Source organism: Dendrobates tinctorius, unplaced genomic scaffold, assembly GCF_039654945.1.
Source record: "Dendrobates tinctorius isolate UK_male_01 unplaced genomic scaffold, ASM3965494v1 ptg000231l, whole genome shotgun sequence".
Taxonomy (NCBI): domain Eukaryota; kingdom Metazoa; phylum Chordata; class Amphibia; order Anura; family Dendrobatidae; genus Dendrobates; species Dendrobates tinctorius.
In genome coordinates, this window is record NW_027361898.1 from 10,681,308 (window position 1) to 10,705,401 (window position 24,094).

General features: G+C 46.0%; 1 protein-coding gene across 1 annotated transcript in view; it reads left to right on the forward strand.

Moving 5' to 3' along the window:
* Nucleotides 1-24,094, forward strand: part of STEEP1 (STING1 ER exit protein 1) — an 82,286-nt gene that overhangs the window by 29,311 nt on the left and 28,881 nt on the right. The gene's annotated exons all lie outside the window — the stretch shown is intronic.

A 24,094-nucleotide genomic window follows, 5' to 3' on the forward strand; every position in this document is an offset into this window, starting at 1 on the left:
GAAGGTCGTTTCCTCGTTTCACATTAATGAGGATATTGTCTTGCCTTCATTTTGTCCAGCACCGGTACACCGCGTGGAAAAGGCTCTTCACACGTTGGACCTGGTAAGAGCCCTCAGGAGGTACGTGTCACGGACGGCACCCTTTTGGCAGACAGACACGTTGTTCGTGCTCCCCGAGGGGCGCAGGAAGGGACTCGCTGCCTCAAAATCGACCATAGCCAGATGGTTTCGTTTGACTATTCAGGAGTCCTACCGCATCAGAGGCGAGCCGGTTCCAGCAGGGATCAGAGCACACTCTACTCGGGCAGGGGGCGCCTCTTTGGCGCTTCGGCACCAGGCTTCGACGGAACAGGTTTGCAAGGCAGCAACCTGGTCCAGCCTGCACTCGTTTGCCAAACATTACAATATCCATATTCCGGCTTCAGCGGATGCGAGCCTAGGTAGAAGGATTCTCCAAGCAGCGGTGGCGCACCTTAGACAGGAGGTGCATGTAGCTTGGATCGGTGAGTCTACTTCCCACCCAGGGACTGCTTTAGGATGAACCTTCATAATGTTTGGCACCCCTTGTGGGCAGTTGTGATAGTCCCTGTCCTGCCTTTCTTTTTTTTTTTTTTTTTTGTTGTAGGACGTATTCTCCTGCACTTTATCAATCCCCCCATTGCTCCCTTTTCCCAATATCCTAGGAATACACTTATGTATATAAATATATCATCACACTGTAGTTCCTCTGTTATGTTTCGTGTTCTTCCCTGGCTTAGTTGTATTTTTTGCCTTTTCTGGACCAGCTCTTAGAACGTAGCCGCTGGTGACTGTAACGTGGATATTTATGTTCACAGGGGATATGTCTGAATGAGCAGTGTGCTAATTCCTATTAGTCGCAGTAGGAGGTATAATTGAGCCGCTCTTCCTCGGCAATGTGTGTCCCCACCGTCATTTATTTTTCAGCTGATTGACCTTAATTACTGAAGACCATTTCCTTTCTGCTTCAAATAGACACAAATCAGTAAATCTTTTTTTTTTTTTTTTATCATTATAAAATTCTTCTGCTAGACTGGTACAATTGGTACTGTAAAAATGGACTTTATTAAAAGAGAGAGCCTTAACCCTTCTTGGCTAAACTCCAGTTCTAGGAATCGCCTTCATAATGCACAATATATTCTGAATAATGTATGTGAAATTAATTAGCATTGTTCCAGCACCTTGTACTAATGTGTCATTTTGCTGAAAACTATATAACGTATTTCAGTGTTTTTTTGCCGCATTGTGGCACCACATCCTTTTTTGCATCAAATTTTTTTTTTTTTTACTGAATTTAGGCTACTTTCAGATTTGCGTTCGGAGGCGCACCGCATGACCGCCGCTAAGCTCTGGCCCCGGCCGCGCCTCCTCAGGTCAGCTCCTCCTCTGATCACATTACACTGCATGCTATCAGCGTACCCTATAGTTAGCGTTGGGTACGCTGGTCGTGTGCTGGTACACTTTTGCCGCTGCTTGTGCCCTTTTGGCGCTGCGCCGAGCGCACAAAAACGCGCCGTGTTGTATTTTTGTGTGCTCTGCGCAGCGCCAAAAGAGCGCAAGCGCCGGCAAAAGTGTACCAGCGCACGACCAGCGTACCCAACACTAACTATAGGGTACGCTGATTGCATGCAGTGTCATGCGATCAGAAGAGGAGCTGACTGGAGGAGGCGCGGCCAGGAGCGGAGCTTAGCGGCAGCGCTGTGCAGTACATCCGAACGCAAATCTGAAAGTAGCCTTAGTCAGGGTTAGTGTCTGATAGCAAAGCAGAAAAAAGCATGATATCCGTGTGTGCGTCATACAGTCGACGAGCGACACCTCACTGATCGGCATCTGGATGTTTTGTTTTCTTTGTGTGTAAAGAATAAAAAAATAATTTAGACTAGTTGATAGGACTAGATTAGGAACAGTAAAAATATACTCTACTATTCGGTGACTACTACAGTATTTTCCAGTTCACCACCTGACAGCACCATGGAGGACATCCTTCTTACCCTCAGTGGGACAGAAACAACGAGCGGTTAAAAGGACCCTTCCCTTACCACCCTTCAGTGTTTTTCCTGTTCCACTGGGGATAGGAACGACGAAGCGTGTCCTCAGACTGTGCTGTGCAGATGGTGAGGATCGGGGGGCCCAGCCTTTCCCTTCCCACCTCAAGAAGTCTGTGGCTGATACCTGCTATGGGGGGTCCCTCAGCCAGCCCAGTGTAGCGCTGCTCCTGGAAACTTGGCCCGCTTTCTCCGCCTTTGGGGCTCTCGGTCCTGGCGCCATACCGCTGAAGGTCTCCTTGGCAGAAGTGATGGCGTCCCCAGCCTGCAATCACACAGCGGTGACAGGCAGCCGGTGAGATCGAACCGGCAAATGAATCCGGGCTAGCGTCTGGGGGCATACTGCTGAGAGTGGTCTCGCAGCAGCCTGCGACAGAAGCCGGCAGAGTATCCGCATCCAGGCGTGGACGACAGGGCACTTCTGGGTGCAGCCGCGTGTCACTTCCTGGTGGACTAGGCCGACTGCCGGGGGCAGTGTCAGCGGGAGAGCCGGCCACACGGAGCGGCGTTTTCAAGCACGGTCACGCTGCGCAGAGCGTGGGAGAGGATGAGCAAGATCAACCAGGTAAAAGGGATTTAAGGGGGGAGGGCTCAGTTCCCCACCGCCGGTCATCCTGAATTGAGGGAGCAAACACAGGTACACCTGACAATGGAAGAGTCAGCAAAGCCTGAGGGAGCAGAGCAGAGCCAGGGGCACATGAGTAGGCTACTCCCAAAGCCATTTTGACAGATACCACACTAGTACCCTATACACAATGAGATGATGCCAAAATCTGTGTTTTTAGGGAGAGCCATCCACCCTGCCAGCAGAGAAAAAGATATCCGGCAAGAGTAAATGTCCTATTTGCACCGCTAAATTGCCGGAGAATTGGCGTAAGCCGCTCTGTAAAGCGTGCACATTTAAAATTGTCGGGGAGGAGCAGACTTCACCAATGACCAACATGAGTTCGATAATAAGACAGGAAGTCCAGGCTTCCATCTCGATCCTGGGTCTTCCTCAGGCCAGCCAAGCAGAACCGCAGCGGTCACGGAATAGGCTTAAGGAATCTAGCCCCTCCTCAGACGAAGAAGATTCAGATCAGGATGAAAAGGAGGAGCCGATAGGAAGAGAGAAAAGATATCACTTTTCAGCAGCACAAATCTTCTGCTCTTCACAGAGCTTCTGCAGGCAATACAGGACAATATGCAGTTGCAGGACACCCCGGAAGAATTATCTATACAAGACGAAAAGTTTTTGCGGGCTGTGTTCCCATGTCACTAGAGTATTCCCGGTTAATAACCACATCCATTCCATGATCCTAGAGGAATGGGAAGAGGCGGAAAAAAATGCTAGTGGTACCGAGGGATTTCTGGCTCCGATTACCTTTCAACCCAGACGATATAAAGACGTGGGAAGAAGTACCCAAGATAGACGTGCCATTGGCGAAGGTGGCAAAGAAAACGGCGATCCCGTTTGAGGACTCCTCCAGCCTAAAAGAGCCAATGGATCGTAAGGCCGATAGACTGCTAAACAAGATCCTGGGAATCTTCGGCAGCCATGATTCGAACCAACATTGCAGCAACCTCTGTAGCCTGGTCCATGCATCTTTGGGTGGACGATCTGGAGGAACATCTCAAAGCAAAAAAACTCCCAGAGATGTCATACGTAAATCTCTGCCTTTGCTAAAGCTCGCAACAGGATTCATGGCGGACGCTTCAGCAGAGTCTGTGCAATTCGCCGCCAGAAACCAGTCTTTAATGTGGCCAGATGAGCAATCTGGCTAAAGACTTAGTCAGGTGATACCCAATCAAAAATAAACTCTGCCATCCCATTCTCTGGGGGTAAAGTGTTTGGGCCAATTTTAGATGACATACTAGAGAAGGCCTCAGACAAGAAGGAGAAAACAAGAAAATACCAGCCCTTTCGTAGGTCCCGTCCTAGTCAAAAGACAGACTACAAGGGGAAAGGAAAGACAGGGAGATGGAACTATCACATAGGGGGAAAGGGTAGAGACTCCATCTTCTCGGGCTCTGGCTCCGGGACGCACAAGAAATGACGCCATCAGAGTGGGAGGTTGGTTGACAGAATTTCTAGGGGGTTGGCAGAAAATATCTCAGAATCCTTGGATTCTACAGACAATTGGCTACAGACTAGAATTCACCAGTCTACCCCCGGAGAGGTTCATAGTAACCAAGTCCCAACATCTGCTAGCCTCCCCTATGTGGACAGACATCCAGGAACTCCTAAAAATAGGCGCAGTCGTCCCGGTTCCCTCTCCAGAGAAAGCCAGGGGTCATTACTCGAGTTTCTTCTCAATAAAAAAGCCATCAAGAGACTCACGAACAATCATAAATCTCAAACCCCTGAACAAGTGGATAAAATGCAAGAAATTCAAAATGGAGTCCATAAAGTCCACGATACCCCTGACAGACAAGGATATGGTCATGTGCACTTTGGACTTGAAAAGTGCATATTACCATGTCCCAATCCACACTTCCTATCAAAAGTATTTGAGATTCGTCCTGAGAAACCAAGGAATATTCCACCATTTCCAGTTTCGATGCCTTGCCTTGGCCCTCAGAATTTTTACCAAGCTAATGATAGAAGTGGTCACCCATTTAAGAAACCACGGCATAACCATGGTACCATATTTGGACAATTTTTTGGTAGCAGCAGGATCCGAAGAACAGTTCAGGATCGATTACCGCCTCACAATTTCCACACTACAGGAGCTTGGATGGGTCATAAATTGGGAAAAGTCAAAATTGATCCCACAATCCAGAATAAACTTTCTGGGAGTCATACTAGATTCCCACATCAGAACATTTTTTTTGCCAGAGGAAAGACAAGTCACACTAATCGAAAGGGTCCGCCGGTTCTGGAAAAACCCGTGCTCTATAAGGGAGGCAATGAAGATGCTGGGGCTGATGACGGCATGTATCCCCTGTGTGAAGTGTAGTCAGTTTCACTCACGAGACCTACAGAAGGAAGTTTTGCAGACCTGGGACAGAAGACAGAGTTCTTTGGACAAAAGAATGACACTGTCGCTTTTGGTGAGGAAAGCTCTAAGTTGGTGGACCAACCCAGGAAACCTGAAGGATGCAATATGGAAAGTTCTCTACTTGGCTCGGTCAGACATCAGAGGAAGGCATGTGAAGGTGCTGTCCGACAATGTGACGGCAGTGGCGTTTTTAAGACACCAAGGAGGCCCAAAACACCCGTCTTTACAGCATCTGGCAGACCGGATTTTCAGGTGGGCAGAGAGCTCGGTCGAATCTCTCGGCAGTTCACCTAGAAGGAACCAAGAACCAGGTGGTGGATTTTTGAAGCAGGACTGAGGTAGATCCCACAGAATGGGAATTGAATGCGGAGGTATTCAACATACTGTGCCAACGTTGGAGAACACCGCAGGTGGACCTTTTTGGCACCAGAACAAAGGCAAAGGTCAGAACCTTATTCTCACTGAATCCTCTAGACGGGGCAGCGAGGGTCGATGCTCTATCTCAACCCTGGGGAGAAGGGCTCCTGTACGCCTTTCCACCCCTCCCGCTGATTTCGAGAACACTCGGGAAGATTCTGGACGACAGGGCAACAGTGATCCTGGTGGTACCTTTTTGGCCAAAAAGAAGCTGGTTTTCACTTCTAAACAGAATAGTTGAAGAAAAACCCATCCTTTTGCCGAGCAGGCAAGATCTACCACACCATGACCCGCTCCTCCACTCCAACCCAGATTCACATCAACTAGCAGTCTGGATCCTTAATGCCAAACCGTGAGGTCCAGAGGCCTGTCAGAAGATGTGATCACCACACTTCAAGCAAGCAGAAAGCCAGTAACATCGGCAATTTACAATAAAATATGGAAACGATTCTCTACCTTTTCGGGAGAAGCCCCGATAGATACTGCAAGTCCGGACATCCCCAGAATTCTTGACTTTCTCCAGTTGGGCTTTAAGAAAAGTCTCCGGCCTAGTACTCCTAAGTGTAGAAATCTCGGCTCTTAGCATTTTCTTTGACTTTTCCCTAGCTTCACATCCCTGGATAGCGAGATTTTCTTGAGCCATACAGAGATTGAGACCCCTCGTAAGAAAATCATCTCCACCGTGGGACCTTAACCTGGTCCTTAACACCCTGTGTAAACCTACATATCTACTATCAGAGGATATGGACATGGCCAAACTCTCATTTAAGGCGGCCTTCCTCGTGGCAATCACATCGGAAAAGAGGCTGGGGGGAAATGCAGGCCCTATCTATACAAGATCCGTACCTACAGATATTCAATGATAGGATAGTCCTGAGGCTCGACCCATCCTTTCTCCCCAAAGTAGTATCATCTACAGATGTGAACCAGGAAGTGTTCCTTCCCTCGTTCTGCCAGCACCCTAGAAATCCCAAGGAATTTAGATGTCAGAGAGACAGTACTAAAATATTTGAAAGCAACTGAAGGTTGGAGACGGTATAAGAATCTGCTCATTCAGTATGGGGGGCCAAATAAGGGCTGTAAAGCGGCAAAGCAACAATTGCGAGGTGGATAAAAACCATCATAGGCTTAGCTTATAAGGCACAGGGGAAAGATTCCCTAAATATTCTTGGAGCCCGTTCCACCCGAGCTATGGCTACATCATAGGCAGAAAGAGGGGGGCCTCAACAGAGCAAATTTGCAGGGCCGCAACTTGGGCTAACCTTAGTACATTCACTAAACATTACAAACTAGAGGTTGTTTCAGAACAGTTAGCTTTCGGCAGGAAAGTCTTACATGCAGTAGTCCCGCCCTAAGATTACCATCCTTTGGTACTTCTCCATGGTGCTGTCAGGTGCTGAACTGGAAAACGGTAATTAGACCTACCGGTAATTGTGTTTCCAGGAATCCAACCGTGACAGCACTACTAGTTCCCTCCCTACTCCAAGGTTATTTGTTTGCATACTGATGTGACGTAACATTTGTATAATAAACTTCTTTTTGCATCCATCCAGAAATGGTATTTTGGAAAATCCTTGAAGGGTGGTAAGGGGAGGGTCCTTTTAACCGCTCGTTATTCCTGTCCCACTCAGGGTAAGAAAGACGTCCTTCATTGTGCTGTCAAGATGGATTCCTGGAAACACAAGTACCTGTAGGTCTAATTACCGTTTTCTACTGACTATATTCGGGGTTGGTGTCAGATGGGTGCCGGCACTCAGTAATTTTTTTTTTTTTTTTTGTACTGACATCCATTTTCTAAGTTTGTTTTTTTATGTTACTTTTTTTTATGATCTTTTTATTTTATTTTTATCTTTTTCTTTCTAGATTTTTTTTTCTCTTCTATATAAAAGAAAAGTTTGCAACAGACTCACCAAATTCGTGAGAAAATGTCTTGCTTGTCCTAAATATGGTATTGAGTGGAGGAGATGTTATCTTTGCCTCCGACACTGATAGTGATGAAGAGGATGCCACTTAATTTTTCCTCTTCCTCAAGTGATACCAAAAAACCATGCAGACGCCCTAGGATAGAAAATGAACCGGCGCCCACCGTTACGGACTCCGTATGGGCTTCACCCCCCCTCCCACCCTGAAGATTATGAGCCACAGATTCATGATTTTGTGGTGCAATCAGGAATCCAATTTGATACTACCGGCCTCACAGAAATAGACTTTTTCAGTCTTTTTCACTGAGGATTTTGTAAACCTCTTGGTGGCCTAAACAAAGTTGTACACTCTGCAGATTTGGGCCCAAAACACGACTATTCATTTTCTAACTGAAACTCTGTAGATCCTGAAGAAATGAAGACATTTTGGGGTCTTGTCCTTCATATGGGGCTGGTGAAGAAGCCAGAACTTTGGCAATATCGGAGTGTTGTCATTTTGCTTACCCCAACTTTGATCGACTTTTCAAAGTTTGGCCAGTCCTTAAGTACTTCAGCAACAATTTTGCTGAGGTGTACGTTCCACAAAGGGACATCTGCATGGATGAGTCCCTAATACATTTCAAGGTGAGGCTCATATTCTGACAATAACTACCCAGAAACGGGGCAGGGTACAGAATTAAATTCTTCTAGCTGTGCGAGAGTACCTCAGGGTACACCCACAGGTTTTGTTTATGAAAGGAAGGACACCCAGATTCAATCCCCTGAATGCCCCCCTATTCTGGGAGTCAGTGGGAAAATTGTTTGGGATTTGGTGCACCCACTGCAGGATCGAGGTTATCACTTAACCTCGGGAAAATGGCTGTCTGTATGAGCACGTGCACAGATGGAGATCCATTTTCCCGGAGTCCACCGCAATGTAAAACATGGAAGTGCAGGGACTCCGTGCTTTCACAAAATGTCGGTGGAGCCCCTGAACCACCGAACACCTGCAGCGTCGCTCATCCGAACACCCCTTTCTTACAGTTTGGGGTCCACAGCATCGCCCCACTCCTGCCTCAACCAGCAGCGACCCTGGGACCCCGCTTCACCGCAGCCACCACCCCCGGTAAGCAATAAGAAACATGGATTTTAAGAAGCACCACTATTTTATTAAAAAAAGGTTTTCTTCCTATTTTTCTACCTCAAAATTTGGAGTGTGTCTTAATAACCACAAAGTATGGTATTTGCTGATATTAGTGGGATATTATGTTGGAGATGGGAATATCCTTTTAAATCTATTGGTAAAGAGGAAGGTGGTGAGTTCTCTGTCAATGGAAGTCTTCAAATAGAGGCTGGACAGACGTATGTCTGCGATGGTTTAGTGAATCCTGCTTTGAGCAGCGGTTTGGACATGATGACCCAGGAGGTCCCTTCCAACTCTAACATTCTATTAAGTTAAACATTCTATTAAATGTCTTGGTAAGTTGCCCTGGTTCTTTTTCTGAATATTCAAATTTAGACTAAGGCCAGGATCACACATGCGAGAAAATCGCACAAGTCTCACATCTCAATACCCGGCACTGTCGCTGGCCCTCGGGACCGGAGCGCTCAGCTGCATAGAAATACATGCAGCCGCACACTCCGTTCCCGAGTGTCGGCAGCAGTGCCTGGTATTGAGATGTGAGACTCGTGCAAGTTTCTCGCAAGTGTGACCCCCGGCCTAAGAATCAATATTAGAAGATGGAGAAATAGATTCTGACTCCAATTCCTCATTCTCCAGTAGAGATTAAATGTGTAAACTCTTATAGTCCCCTGAAGACACAGATCTGCCTATTAAAGCAATCTGTCCTATAATTATATTGGATGAAGACAGATCTGTTTAATTGTCTCTTTTTTTTTTTTTCTGTTTCAGACCTGTTTTTTTTTGCATCTTTCTAGCTCAAAAAGTCGGGATTTGGATGTTTCACTCCCAGCAGTTCGCCCCTGGGTACATTTTGCCCCCGCACATTTCGTCCCCAGCATTTGGCCCCCAGGAGGCTTTGCCCCTGCACATTTCACCCCTGCACATTTCACCCCTGCACATTTCACCCCTGCACATTTCGCCCCCAGCAGTTCGCCCCCAGCAGTTCGCCCCCAGATGTTTCGCCCCCAGCAGTTTGCCCCCGGATGTTTCGCCTCCGGATGTTTCGCTCCCAGCAGTTCACCCCTGGATGTTTTGCCCCCAGCACTTCGCCCCCAGATGTTTCGCCCCCAGCAGTTCGCCCCCCCGATGTTTCGCTCCTGGATGTTTCGCGCCTGGATTTTTCGCCCCCGGATTTTTCGCCCCCAGCAGTTTGCCCCCTAATGTTTCACCTACAGCATTTTGTCCCTGCAAGTGTCACCATCTGATCTTTTGCCCCTAGCATTGTGACCCCAGATGTTTCACCCTCAGCTTTTGGGGTCAACATACAGGGAACAAAACATCTAGGGTTGAACATACTTGGGGGTAAAATATACAGGACCCCAATTGCTGGGGATTCTTGTGGCTGCCTTTTCAGCAGCTCTATTGGCTGGCCTTAAAGGAGTATTATCACCCTAGAACACAAAAAAACTGACATACTTACCTGTCGCAGCTGCAGCTCTTGGGTCCTGGAGTGCAGTCTAGCGGTTCCCCGTGACGTCTTCTCCTACTTCTGGCTGTCTTTTCATCTTGCCTGGATCACTGATCCATGAAGCATGAAGAATGCCGCGGAAGTGAGGCCGAATGTCTCCTGGCTGCTCACTGACTTGACGTCACTCCTGCCCCATTCATCAGTCAATCCAGGGCGCAGGATGCCTCTCCTGTCACCAAAACACTGCTGCGCATGCGCAGTGCTGCGATGAGATCAAGCAGAAGAAGAGGACACTGGGAAGAAGGAGAGGACTCGTGGTGGCCTCCGGATCCAGCATGGCGATCGCCAGCCCACACAGTCAGGAGAAGATCAGGCAAAGATGAGCAGAAGACCTCTAGGTAAGTACCAGGAGGGGAAGATCGGCAGCATGCTTACCACAACATGACTGCTGAAAGCATGCTGCCTTATTTTACCGTTCGGCATGAGAATACTCCTTTAATGCAGGCTATGTATGGAAGCAGGGGGACTGTTGACTGACTACAGGGTTAATCCCACCCACCATCTCTGCAGAACTGAGATATTGGCTTTGCTGAACTAAAGTGGTGGTTAACCAGCTTCTACAGAACCTCTTTATCAGGTCTTCAGAAGGGGGGTTTTGGGATTAGCCCTCACAGAACACTCTGCCAGTATACCAAAGAATTGAGCAGCAGATAAAAGTGGTATTCTCACTTCAGGATCCCGTTTTCTGTTGATGCCCATTCCTCAGATTAGGCCAAGAATAGGGTCCAGTTGTATTCAGCATTGAACCAGCTGTCTATCAGCAGCTTTCAGCAACAAGGACAAGTGACTGGAAGCTGCAGCCATAACTCTCCATGATTTCAGTGAGATCCAGGGAAGATGTGACAGCGCTTGGTAAAGAGCTGATCCACCGTGACATGCCTTATACAGGGGCATGCACTGCTCTGTGCAGAGAAATGCATGTTCTGGACGGGACTCGATTGTGTGCATCTGGTCTTTCAGTAACAAACGGCCCTTTGGGGACAACCATTAAATTGGTGTGGCCCTTGGTGAATGAGTTTGACACCCCTGATCTAAGACAAGTGACCATCATTTTACTGTCATGTACTAGTGATGTTACACTTAATGGCATCTTTTTGTCATCCATACTATATCTAGTGATGAGCAAACCCGATCTGGAAAGTTCAGGGTTCGTATCAAACATTGCCTGCTCGGGTTCAACCACACCGACCCAAAACAGGCTATGTTTGGAGTTTGCTCATCAGAAAAGAAAAATCGCTTCTCTCCCCTTTGCCGAGGTCCCTACCTGTGTGGAGAGTCTTCTTGATCAAGGGAATCCCTAGCTAGGAATAATGAAAGGGATTCCCTCTGGAACGATGACATAGTCACACAATGTGGAAGTGCATGGAAGAGGACTGAAGAGGACCCTCCGCCTCTGTCGGTGCCTCATAGAACCATAGGAAAAAGGATGATCACAAGGCAATTATTTGTGTGTATAAAAATATAATTTTTATTGGAACAAATTCATTAAAACCATACTGCCAAAACTGGGGAAGTAGGAGAGTACAGATACACTCATTGCTCACAGTCACTCATTAAACGCGCAAATCCAGGAAGAGACAGCTACCACGAAAGCGGATAGACATAGGGACTGCCAGCAATATATTGCAGCTACAAGGGGCAGAACTGAAAAAGCCCTAATAATAAACTACTGCAAATATTAATATAGCCATAATTATATCGCAAGCTTTATAGGCCACATCACAGATTATGATCTAGATGTCAACCATAAAACAATGCCGCTTGCCTGGCAATAACCCTCATACCCATAATTACAATAATACTCCGCAAATATAATCAGATAACCGTGGTCACTTCTGGTCCGCGCGACTGGAAGTAACACTCACCACCCGGATGTGACGTGTCACATCCGGGTGGTGAGCGTCACTTCCGGTTGCGCGGTATACCACGCTGCGGCTGGGACATATAAATAATGGAGACACATGGTTAATAGCAGGCCCCTTGAGAAAGGAGCCGAAACGCGCGTCGGGAGGTAGCAGCACCCTCTATAAAAGATACCCAAAGGTAATTTTGCCTGATTATATTAAAAACACACTCCCCTTGAAAAAGCAAATGCGAAACGTGCGATGGGGTACCGCCACTACTTAAGGTAATGTAGCAACACTTTTTCTTTTATATATCTTCCTTATACCTTAGCTTTCAAATCTCTAATATGTACTCTGGTCATTTCTGCCACATGGATTAACTTTTCTCTACCTGGAGTTGCATATTTTTTTTTGCATACTTAGGTTAGTTTCACACTAGCGTTACTGGGCACAGCAGCAGAATCTAGGAAAATGCAGAATTCCATGATAATAAAAGGTTTACATCAGGAAAAACGTGCAAACATGTAAGAAGTATTTGTGGAAAAAAGCATACTAAATCAACGGTTCATTAGGTCGGGGTCATATGCAGCGTAAATGTCTAAATCCCATCCACATGCTCATGAAAAAATGCACAGTTAATAAAAATGACATGCAGTGCAGCGGTGGCATACCTACCATGTAGGCAGGGGACGCCACTGCCCTCGGGCCGTCAGGGGCCGGCCGCCAAGGGGTGTAATGCGCCCATGAACAGCGGGCCCCCTGGATCTATCATGCTCTGGTAGGTGCCTGTCTCCTCCTGGAGCATGGCAAGGATAAATTAATACTCACCGCCTGCTGCTGCGCTGCTTTCCTCAGTCTACTTCTGATGCAGATCCTGAGACATGAGCGATCACATGATTGCATACATCATTCCAGGTCCTGTATCAAAGCAGCGTGTGGCAGCAGGTAGTGAATATTAATTAACCTGCCATGTTCCGGTAAGTGACCGGCACCTACCGGGGCATGGTGTACCCTCTTCCCAGCACTAATTCAGCATTGGAACTTCATTTCAGGCTGTTGGCAGGGGGCATGGCTAAAGGGGCAGGGCAGCGGTTAGGAGACATGTTAATAAATCCTTAAGGTCCATTCACATGCACTAAGGAGTTGCAGCAGACAATCTGCAGCTAATTTACAGCAGAAAATTCTACACTAAAATTGACATCTAGTGATGCGGGTTTGATGCAACAACCTTGTCCTCTGGCTGTGATTGACAATGGCTGGATACCTGCAAATCATGGTTGGTGGACAAGGTTACCACTCTGCTTATGAACATGGCAGACCACTGTATCTCAAAGGCAGAACAGAGCAGAGAATCAGACTGCAACTAAACAAGTGAGGCATAGTTGGAATCAGTAGGCCTCACCCTACATTACACTATCCTCAAAGTTTCCCTTTAAGGTAAAATAATCACATAGTATTCTAGGTCAGCACTTTGTAATAGATAATTTTTCACATTTGTGCAACATAAACTTTGCAATAATTCTATATAATGGAAATGTTAAATGCTCACCAGAGTCATGCAGAAGGAACTGCTGCTGGATACCATCAATATTGATCCCCTGGAACTCCTGGGGAATAATAACAAGTTGATCAAGGGTTTGGGGCAACCTTGGAATACTGCGAAGTTGCCTTGCTAATCGTATTGTTCTCTTCAGTGATGCTTTCCTTGGGAGAAGTGATACAACATGAGAATGGGCTCCTGAAATGACTTCTGTGAGAATCTGTGGTGGTGTCTCCTGTGTTATCCTTGCCCTGGTGACCGCCTCATTGACAAGTCGGATTGCTTCAGGTCTTGCTGCTTGTGCTGCGTGGTTGTGGCGATTGGTTACTTTCACCACTTCACCAGATGCTTCATTGGTCCAAACACATCCCTTGAAAGTCGACTGTTTTTCACAGACCCAGATGGAATAGACATCGTCAGCCATTCGTTTAGAAAATACATATGTGATTCTTGTAGACCAACTTCTTCCTACGTTTGGATAGAACTGAATTCATACTTGTAGAAAGTGAATTGCTGTGGAAGCTGACTGATTATTTTGTGCTAGTACACCTCTCTCTTTGTAGAGATTTTTGACACTGCTATATTCTGATGGAGTAAGAGCTAGTCTAATGTAACTTGCAGGACACCTGACATGAAAATTGTTACATCTGCAACAAAACTTGCAAAAAAGCAGCTCAGTTCTGGGTCAGGTAAAAGTTCACAAAATGTTTTGAGTTTAGAGTGGTTTACATTCCCCACCTAAATCAGGCCTCATTCACACTGCATTTTTTTAATCCATTTATTTTTTTCGTGGTATGTTTTTGTAACACAAAAACGTTTTGGAAAATGTCTTGTTAAAATTGCTGCAAAATGCTCTGACACTATAATTCAATCAGTTGTGAGGTTTACAGATGGAAACAGTTGATTTAAAATGTCACCAAAGTGCAAAACTCTGTACAGTACTTTTGTGACATGTGTATTGATGACGGACGGGAATTCATGAACCACAAGGACAAACTGGCAAAACATCCATATACAAAATTCTGGGGGCAAAACAGGGTACACACATCCGGGGGCAAACTACCGGGGTGAACTGCTGGGGGTGAAACATTCCGGGACGAACTGCTGGGGCAAAACATCCGGGGGTAAAAAATCCAGGGGCGAAACATCCGGGGGTGAACTGCAGGGGGTGAAATGTGCGGGGGCGAACTGCTGGGGGCAAACTGCTGGGGGCGAAACTTCCTTAAACCCAAAAAGTCATACGTTTTGCAAACTTGCGCAAATCAACTGGTGTAAATGAAATCACTCTGGCAGAGAGCCTGGAGTAAATTTGCACCAAATTTGGTGACATTTTTAAATAGTAGCAAGTAATGAATCAGTCTAAAACATCTGGAATAACCACACTCTTGTAAAAATCAGGATATTAAAGGGAATCTGTCACCCTTTTTTCCGACTATGAGCTGCGGCCACCGCCATCAGGGGCTTATCTACAGCATTCTGTCTTGGTCTGATGGGTGTTGCGGTCCGGCGCCTTCCATCTTCTAACGGTGACGTCCTCTTCTTTCCTTCCTGTCGTGGCTACGGCGCAGGCGCAGAGCAGAATACTGCAGTACACAGGCACCAGACCTCTCCCTGTGCACTGCAGGACTCTTCTCTGCCGTCAACAGGGCAGAGCAGTGCACCTGCCCAGGAGCCACAATGGGAAGGAAAGAAGAGACCGGCATCGTATGAAGATGGGAGGCACCGGACCGGACGGCGACACCCATCGAACTGGACCGAACGCCGGGTGAGTATAATATAACTCTTTTTTTCTCATCTTCCAGGTTACATCGGGGGCTTATCTACAGCATTACAGAATGCTGTAGATAAGCCCCTGTTGTCAGTGGCGGCAGCTCATAGTCGAAAAAAAGGGTGACAGATTCCCTTTAAACAGCAAAAGACAATTTACAAAAAGGTACAAATTGCATGTGCTACAAATTTAAAAAAAAAAAGATAAAATAATTGAGAGATAGTAATGCGAAAAAAAAACTAGTGAAAGTGCAGTGATGAATCTGGTACATAATGTGTCTAGGCCAGAAAAGTTTTTCCTATCCATAAAAGTAGTTTGTCTAAAGGAAATCTGTCAGCAGGTTTTTGCCACTTCATCTGAGAGCTGACTTGATGTAGGCCAAGAGAAACTGAATTCAATAGGGTATCACTTAGATTACTGACACACTCAGAACTTTTACATTTATCAATGAAGCAGAGCTGAGAAAGCTGTCCTCGCCCGAAACCGGGCTCTGTATGTATATGCAATGTCCATAGACAGTGAGCTGCCTGTCGCAGGAGTGGGAGCTGCTGTGTCCCAGCAATGATAAGCTTCTGGTGCTAAAACAGTCATTGCAAGCACACTAAACCTCAGAGCTTGATAAGAGAGGCATCTTGGAAATCTGTGTTTTAACCCCTCCAGCATGCTGTCTTCAGCTTACATAGCAAAACCTGTTGATAGATTCCCTTAAACTGAAAATAGAAGAAACCAGGTAGAAAACTACTAAAGTTGTAAAAAGAAAATATCATTGATGAAGATCAAACCAGCATCTGGGATATTGCCCTGAAAATTGAGGTTCTATTTGCTAAAATGTCTTGTGGAGTTAAACTGTCTTTTGAGGACATGGGGTCCCTTAAAGGGAATCTGTCACCCCTTGTTTCGAATATGAGCTGCCGGCACAGACATCAGTGGCTTATATCTACAGCATTTTGTAATGCTGTAGATAAGCCCCCCGCTGTAACCTGAAAGATAAGAAAAAAAGAGTAAAGGCCCCGTCACACACAGCGAGATCGCTAGCGAGAGCGCTGATTTTGTGAAGCATCAGCGATCTCTCCAGCGATCTCGCTGTGTGTGACATGCATCAGCGACCGGCCCCCCCCCACCGGGTATCGCTGATCGTGCATGAATGTCCTGGGCCGTTTTTTGATCGTTAGTCTCCCACTGGCCAGCACGCATCGCTGCGTGTGGCAGCGGGAGAGCAACGATCAGCGAGCTCCCAGCGTTGTAAGCAGACGCTGGGAGCTGGTATCCAATGTAAATATCGGGTAACTAAGCGCGCTCGTCGCTTAGTTTACCCGCTGTGTACCTTGGATACCTACGCGCTGGGAGCTGGTATCCAAGGTACACAGCGGGTAACTTAAATACCGATGGGTGTCCGATGGGTGTCGCCGTCCGGTCCAGCGCCTCCCATCTTCATACGATGCCGTCCTCTTCTTTCCTTCCTAGCGTGGCTCCTGCGCAGGCGCACTGCTCTGCCCTGTTGAGGGCAGAGCAAAGTCCTGCAGTACGCAGGCATCGGGAGAGGTCCTGCGCACTGCAGTTCTCTGCTCTGCCCTCAGCAGGGCAGAGCAGTGCGCCTGCGCCGGAGCCACGGCAGAAAGGAAAGAAGAGGACGGCATCGTATGAAGATGGGAGGCGCCGGTCTGCAACACCCATCAGACCAAGACTGGACCGCCCCCCCCCCCCCCGGTGAGTATAATATAACTCCTTTTTCTTCTCTTGCAGGTTACATCAGGGGCTTATCTACAATATTACAGAATGCTATAGATAAGCCCCTGATGTCAGTGGCGGCAGGTCATAGTCGGAAAAAGGGGTGACATATTCCCTTTAAGGACTATATGCAGCATAAAGGAGCAAAGTTTCCTTTAAAACGCTACAGCTGCCTTCAAGCCTAATTCATCATCTACGTACGTAGGTCGCTCCCAGTGTGGCTCAATCAATTAGAAATACTTATTCAAAGTAAAGCCGCTAGAGATAGTTTACTTTCCTCTAAGCCATTGCGTCGCACAGCAGTAGGGTTTCTATCAGATGTGTCTGTTGATGCATTAAGATTTTTGGCTGTATCAGCTGCCATTTAAACTCGTCTAGATGGGCTTTATGCTAAAAAGTTGATCAGGGAAGTCAGCTTCTAAACATCGCTTGTCCAACATTCCTTGTGAGGGAGTCTTCCTCTTCGGGACACTACTGGATGATCTTTTTGTTAGGACTGGAGATAGTGTTTTTTTTTTTTTTTTTAACCTTCAAGCTCCTCAGTCACAAATACGATGAAACTGAGGGCTGTAGATGGAGATACAATAAGTGGAATTCGGGCATCATACAGTACATTCAAGAGTACAGTACACGAACCTAGTAAGAGGACTAAAACTGATCACAAAGTCCCTTACCTCTTATCTTGATTTGCCATAGAAAAGGACATTTTCTCACCTTTACAAAAAGGTCTTACTGCTAATTCCCCCATAAGAAGACAAAAAGGGGTTTTATTCACTCTTTCTGCTAAAGAAAAACAAATGGATCTCACAGAACAATCATTCATTTAAAACCTTTAATCAAATTCTTAACGTCGCAAAAATTCAAGTTTGAGACTGTAAAATCTACAGCTAATACTCTCCTCAAACTGTGTTATGGTGCGGCTAGACTTGACAGATGCTTACTACCTTATCCCCAAACATCCATAATTCCAAATTTACCGGTAATTGTAATGACCTTTTTTTGTGCAGAGGAGGTTCCCAACTCTGTAGTTATTGGGTCAGCAGTGCCAGCACATTTGTGACCTATGTTCTCTGACTTGCTCTGTAACTCAATGTTCTCTGCTTTCTACTTTTCACTAATATCACTCACTACTGACTGTGGGCTTTTTTAGAGGGAAGACATTTCTTGATGGGAACTGTTGCAGTGGAGACCTCATATTACTGGACCGTGTTCCAATTCGTGAACTCTTCAGAAGGACCCATTCTTTCACAAACGTTAATAAGGCAGACTGCATGGCAATGATCTGGAATTTATACAACTGTGGTTACTGAACTAATTGAAAAACCATAGAGAAGTTATCCAACATTAAAATTAACATTAAAACCGTATTTTTCGGATTATAAGACGCACTTTTGTTCCCCCAAATTTTGGGGGAAAGTGGGGGATGCGTCGTATAATCCGAATCTGTGCGTTGTAGAGGAGGGGGTGCGGCTCTGGAGTGATGTCAGGGGGCTGAGGTGGGCTGGCTGCGGGCAGCAGGGACAGCGGGTGGTCAGTGCTCCCGCTCATTAGGCTCATGTAATATTCACTGCAGCCGCTGTCCATCACCTCAGTGCTGAAACCGCGCCGAGTTGGTAGACAGGGGAGCAGCGCATATTGCATGTGCCTGCTCTGCCCCGCCCCGTCACTATAGTCACCTTCCGATGATGGCTCCGTGCTCCCAGCTCCCCTGTGGCTCTTCCCGTTTCTATGCTGACATCCAGGAGCTGCTCATTCAGTCACTTGTAGCTTCAGTACCTTCCATCACATGACCGATAGGACCTGTGGTCATGTGACTCCCAGTGTGCTCTGCGGTCATGTGATGGAAGGTCCTGAAGCTACAATGAAGTGCTTGAATGAGCAGCTCCCGGATGTCAGCATAGAAACGGGAAGAACCACGGGGGGAGCTGGGAGCACGGAACCATCATCAAAAGGTGAGTTAAGTGTTTGTTATTTTATCATGTGCTTGCCAGCAGGGGGGAATATAGGGGCAGGGGGGCCGTGTCCATGCCAGCTGGGGGGAATATAGGGATGGGGGGGCCGTGTCCATGCCAGTAGGGGGGAATATAGGGACAGGGGGGTTGTGTCCATGCGAGCAGAGGGGGAATATAGGGACGGGGGGGGCCTTGTCCATGCCAGCAGGGGGGAATATAGGGACAGGGGGGGGGCCGTGTCCATGCCAGCAGGGGGAATATAGGGACGGGGGGGGGGGCCGTGTGCATGCCAGCAGGGGGGCATATAGTATAGGGATTGGGGGGCATGTGCATGTCAGCATCAGCAGGGGGGCATATAGTGACCAGGATGGGATGGGGGGCTATGTGCCAGCACAAGGGGGCCATGTACCAGGATGGGGGTTATATAGATACCAGGATGAGGGACATATATATGATTTGAAAGATGGCCACTGGCATTATATGACACATATCCATTTAACATAAAAAAAAATTCTCTTTTTCACCAAATTTGGGGTGCGACTTATAATCAGGTGCGTCTTATAAAGCAAAAAATACGGTATTTCTTTTTTATTGGCAAGTATTGATTAAAAAGTGATAAATGGAGGCATGCGCTTCTTAAGTTCTTTCTGGAAGTGATGTCTGCCCATTTAGAAGTCAAGGCACTAGAACGTTGTGTCACCAGATATCGCTCCAATGACTGCTGCAGCCAGTCAATATCGACTCTCTAACGAACCTTGTCACATGACTTGGGATAAAAGCCAAAATATCAAACTTATCAACACAGAATTGTTTGGTTTCCCATAAACAGCATGTGTTACATATTCACAGAATAGATGATGTGTATGAACCCTTACGATCCTGAGAATGGAGATCCCAAAGTCCCCTCGGTGAATGGAGCAGTAGTGAGCACTTAGGACCACCACGCCCATAGACCGTGAATGGTGCAGTGCCTACACATGCTCAGTACCTCTCTGTTAACACATAGGACTTTGGGACCTTGTTTTTCTTATCGGTAGGAACCCAATAATCAAATATTTATCTCCTTTGTGGATAGATTAAATGTGTTGTATTTAGCACAACCCCTTCAATAGAAGCCATTCTTCTCTCACCACGTTCTGGATTTTTTGCTATGTAGTTCAGGTCTACTTTCTGAAATACAGTTCAACTTGTGATGGCATATTGTTTGATGCCCTTCCAGTTTGCATTGTATGAGGAATAGTCTGTTACTACCTAGAAATTGACGTCGTGCTTCTGTAGATGATTCTGATACTGTGTGCTATATCTGTGGTGCGTATTTTCTCATCATTACAACATCTCAAAGCAGAAACTACATGTGAACACAACACAATGGCGTCCTGTGGCGAAGGTCCATTTGTGCTCATTAACATATGATAATCAGTGTCAGAATGACATGTACATGTTAATTAGACAATTTGGATGATTGTGTTAATGAAGCAAGCTCTCCAGGGTAATAAGACTAGCTGTGAGTAACATCCTTTAATGGCAGCTAGCCAAAAAAAAGTAATGGAGATATATTACTAATATACTGGATTTACATGTACTAAGTATATGGCAATGTCTGATGTGGATTAACCACGTTTACATTCAGAGGGTCACTTTATTTCATCATACTCAGATTCCTCAGGTTTCATGAATCATATGTATATACAGTTGTGGCCAAAAGTATTGACACCCCTGCAATTCTGTCAGATAATACTCAGTTTCTTCCTGAAAATGATTGCAAACACAAATTCTTTGGTATTATTATCTTCATTTAATTTGTCTTAAATGAAAAAACACAAAAGAGAATGAAGCAAAAATCAAAACATTGATCATTTCACACAAAACTCCAAAAATGGGCCAGACAAAAGTATTGGCACCATCAGCCTAATACTTGGTTGCACAACCTTTAGCCAAAATAACTGCGACCAACCGCTTCCGCTAACCATCATTGAGTTTCTTACAATGCTCTTCTGGAATTTTAGACCATTCTTCTTTGGCAAACTGCTCCAGGTCCCTGATATTTGAAGGGTGCCTTCTCCAAACTGCCATTTTTAGATCTCTCCACAGGTGTTGTATGGGATTCAGGTCTGGACTCATTGCTGGCCACCTTAGAAGTCTCCAGTGCTTTCTCTCAAACCATTTTCTAGTGCTTTTTGAAGTGTGTTTTGGGTCATTGTCCTGCTGGAAGACCCATGACCTCTGAGGGAGACCCAGCTTTTTCACACTGGGCCCTACATTATGCTGCAAAATTTGTTGGTAGTCTTCTGACTTCATAATGCCATGCACACGGTCAAGCAGTCCAGTGCCAGAGGCAGCAAAGCAACCCCAAAACATCAGGGAACCTCCGCCATGTTTGACTGTAGGGACCGTGCTCTTTTCTTTGAATGCCTCTTTTTTTCTCCTGTAAACTCTATGTTGATGCCTTTGCCCAAAAAGCTCTACTTTTGTCTCATCTGACCAGAGAACATTCTTCCAAAACATTTTAGGCTTTTTCAGGTAAGTTTTGGCAATCTCCAGCCTGCCTTTTTTATGTCTCGGGGTAAGGAGTGGGGTCTTCCTGGGTCTCCTACCATACAGTCCATTTTCATTCAGACGCCGACGGTTAGTACGGGTTGACACTGTTGTATCCTCGGACTGCAGGGCAGCTTGAACTTGTTTGGATGTTAGTCGAGGTTCTTTATCCAACATCCGCACAATCTTGCGTTGAAATCTCTTGTCAATTCTTTTCCGCCCACATCTAGGGAGTTTAGCCACAGTGCCATGGGCTTTAAACTTCTTGATGACACTGCACACGGTAGACACAGGAACATTCAGGTCTTTGGAGATGGACTTGTAGTCTTGAGATTGCTCATGCTTCCTCACAATTTGGTTTCTCAAGTCCTCAGACAGTTCTTTGGTCTTCTTTCTTTTTTCCATGCTCAATGTGGTACACACAAGGACACAGGACAGAGGTTGAGTCAACTTTAATCCATGTCAACTGGCTGCAAGTGTGATTTAGTTATTGCCAACACCTGTTAGGTGCCACAGGTATGTTACAGGTGCTGTTAATTACACAAATTAGAGAAGCATCACATGATTTTTCGAACAGTGCCAATACTTTTGTCCACCCTTTTTTTTATGTTTGGTGTGGAATTATATCCAATTTGGCTTTAGGACAATTATTTTTGTGTTTTTTCATTTAAGACAAATTAAATGAAGATAATACCAAAGAATTTGTGTTTGCAATCATTTTCAGGAAGAAACTGAGTATTATCTGACAGAATTGCAGGGGTGTCAATACTTTTGGCCATAACTGTACACCAATCAGCCATAACATAAAAAAAATAGTACATGGGTCTTCAAGTACCACTAAATCTTCTCTGACCCATCATGACATGAGCTCCACAAGAACTCTCTGTGATACCTGTGTCACATACCCCTGGGGAGACCTGGAGTTAGAAGGTCACAACGGGTAATAAATCACAGGTGCTCTTTAGAGACTGTGTGATTCATGTCCTATTTTAAATGGATTTCCTTTCCATCAGTGCTGAAAGGGTTAAGGACTTTTTTCTTGCTGGCTGGGAACATAGAGTTGTTGCTCCCAGCTGCAGATACTAAAATCATTTGCAAGCTCTGGGTGTTTCTTCCTTGCCGATGAAATAATCTTTATCTTGGAAAGCGAGCTGAGTAGTAGTTGAAGTTTTCTGTGTTCATTAAGGTACTGTCACACTAAGCGATATCGCTAGCAATATCGCTATAACTTGTGACGTTATAGCGATATTGCTAGCGACATCACTGTGTCTGATACTTACCTATGACCCGCTCCCCCGCTGGTTATCGCTGATCGCGCGAGAACGTCCTGGACCGCTTCTCGTCGTCAGCTTCCTGCGGCGCTTTCTGTGGAGAGACGAGCGTGGAGCCGGGCGGGAGGACGTCAGGATTGCCTAGTGTGACAGGTAAGTAGCGACCCCCGTCCCCAGCGATGTCGCTGGTGAGATCTTCCTGTGTGGCATCTCACTAGCGACCACTTAGCGATGTACCAGCGATCCTGACAGCGTCATATCGCTGGTCGGGATCGCTGGTACATCGCTAATTGTGACAGTACCTTAAGTCTGTGAGTATTTATCTCCTCGTCCTTATTCCTATTTGTTTGTTCCTCCCTTTTCCCTACCTTCCTCCATATTTTTGGTGAGTGTTTTTGTATGATAGCGGATTTAAGTTATCCCTGTCTGTCTCTGTCTGGTTTCCCTTACATTTCTGTCCCATTCCTCATGGGGTGGGGAGGGGACAGATTAGGGTTTAACAAGGGCACAGTGAGGTCAGAGACCTAGGCTTCTCAACCATCAAGAGTGCCTCTGAAACAAGGATAGGTAGGGTCCCAGTTCCAGGGACAGTTTTAGGCTCCTCTCCTTTACTTCAGACCCACTCACCGGGACAACCTGCCACCAAGATGTTCTCTGATCCTCTAATTTCTGTAAGTTGTGGAATGAGGACTCCATGGCTTTTTTTCCCAGAACACACTGGATACGCAACAATGTTTATGTCTCAATAGTCTGTACCCAGAATTTCCCAGCAGGCATCATACTGCTCCCATCAGCTTGTCTCTTTCCCATAGTGCTTCTGGTGCCATGTCTTCATTCATCAGATCTGGTCAACGCTCTACCTCTTGGTGCTGCTCCAGTTGTAATATTCAAGTGCCCATTGGAAGCATTTTTGATGTACCCAGGGCTCAACATGGATACTCTTGGCTGATCTGCAGCTACACTTGGAGATAGCTGAGTTGTGCGGCGGTCTGACACCTTTTATATCATAGCCCAGCATTCACTTTTTCTGCAATTTTTGGTCCAGTAGATTTTCTTTGGCATTGGACCAGATAGGCTAGTTTTCAGTTCTTATGCACATCAATAAGCATTGAGTGCCCATAACGCTGATGCTGGACTGTCTGTTGTCCATCCATGGACCACTTTATATTGGAGACGTCCCACAAAATCTACAATTTTTTTGCTGTGATAGTAATAATAACTTGCCCACTGTCAGAATTGCTCAGATTCTTAAATGTACCTATTTTTTTCTGTTTGCAACAAATCATCTTCAATAACTGACTGACTGAGCACTTGCTTTCTAATGTATCCCACGCCTTGATGGGTGCTATTATAACAAGATAATTCATGCTATTAACTTCACTTGTCTGGTTTTATTGTTATGGCAAATCTGTGTACGTAGCTGTTTGGCGACATCTACACCTT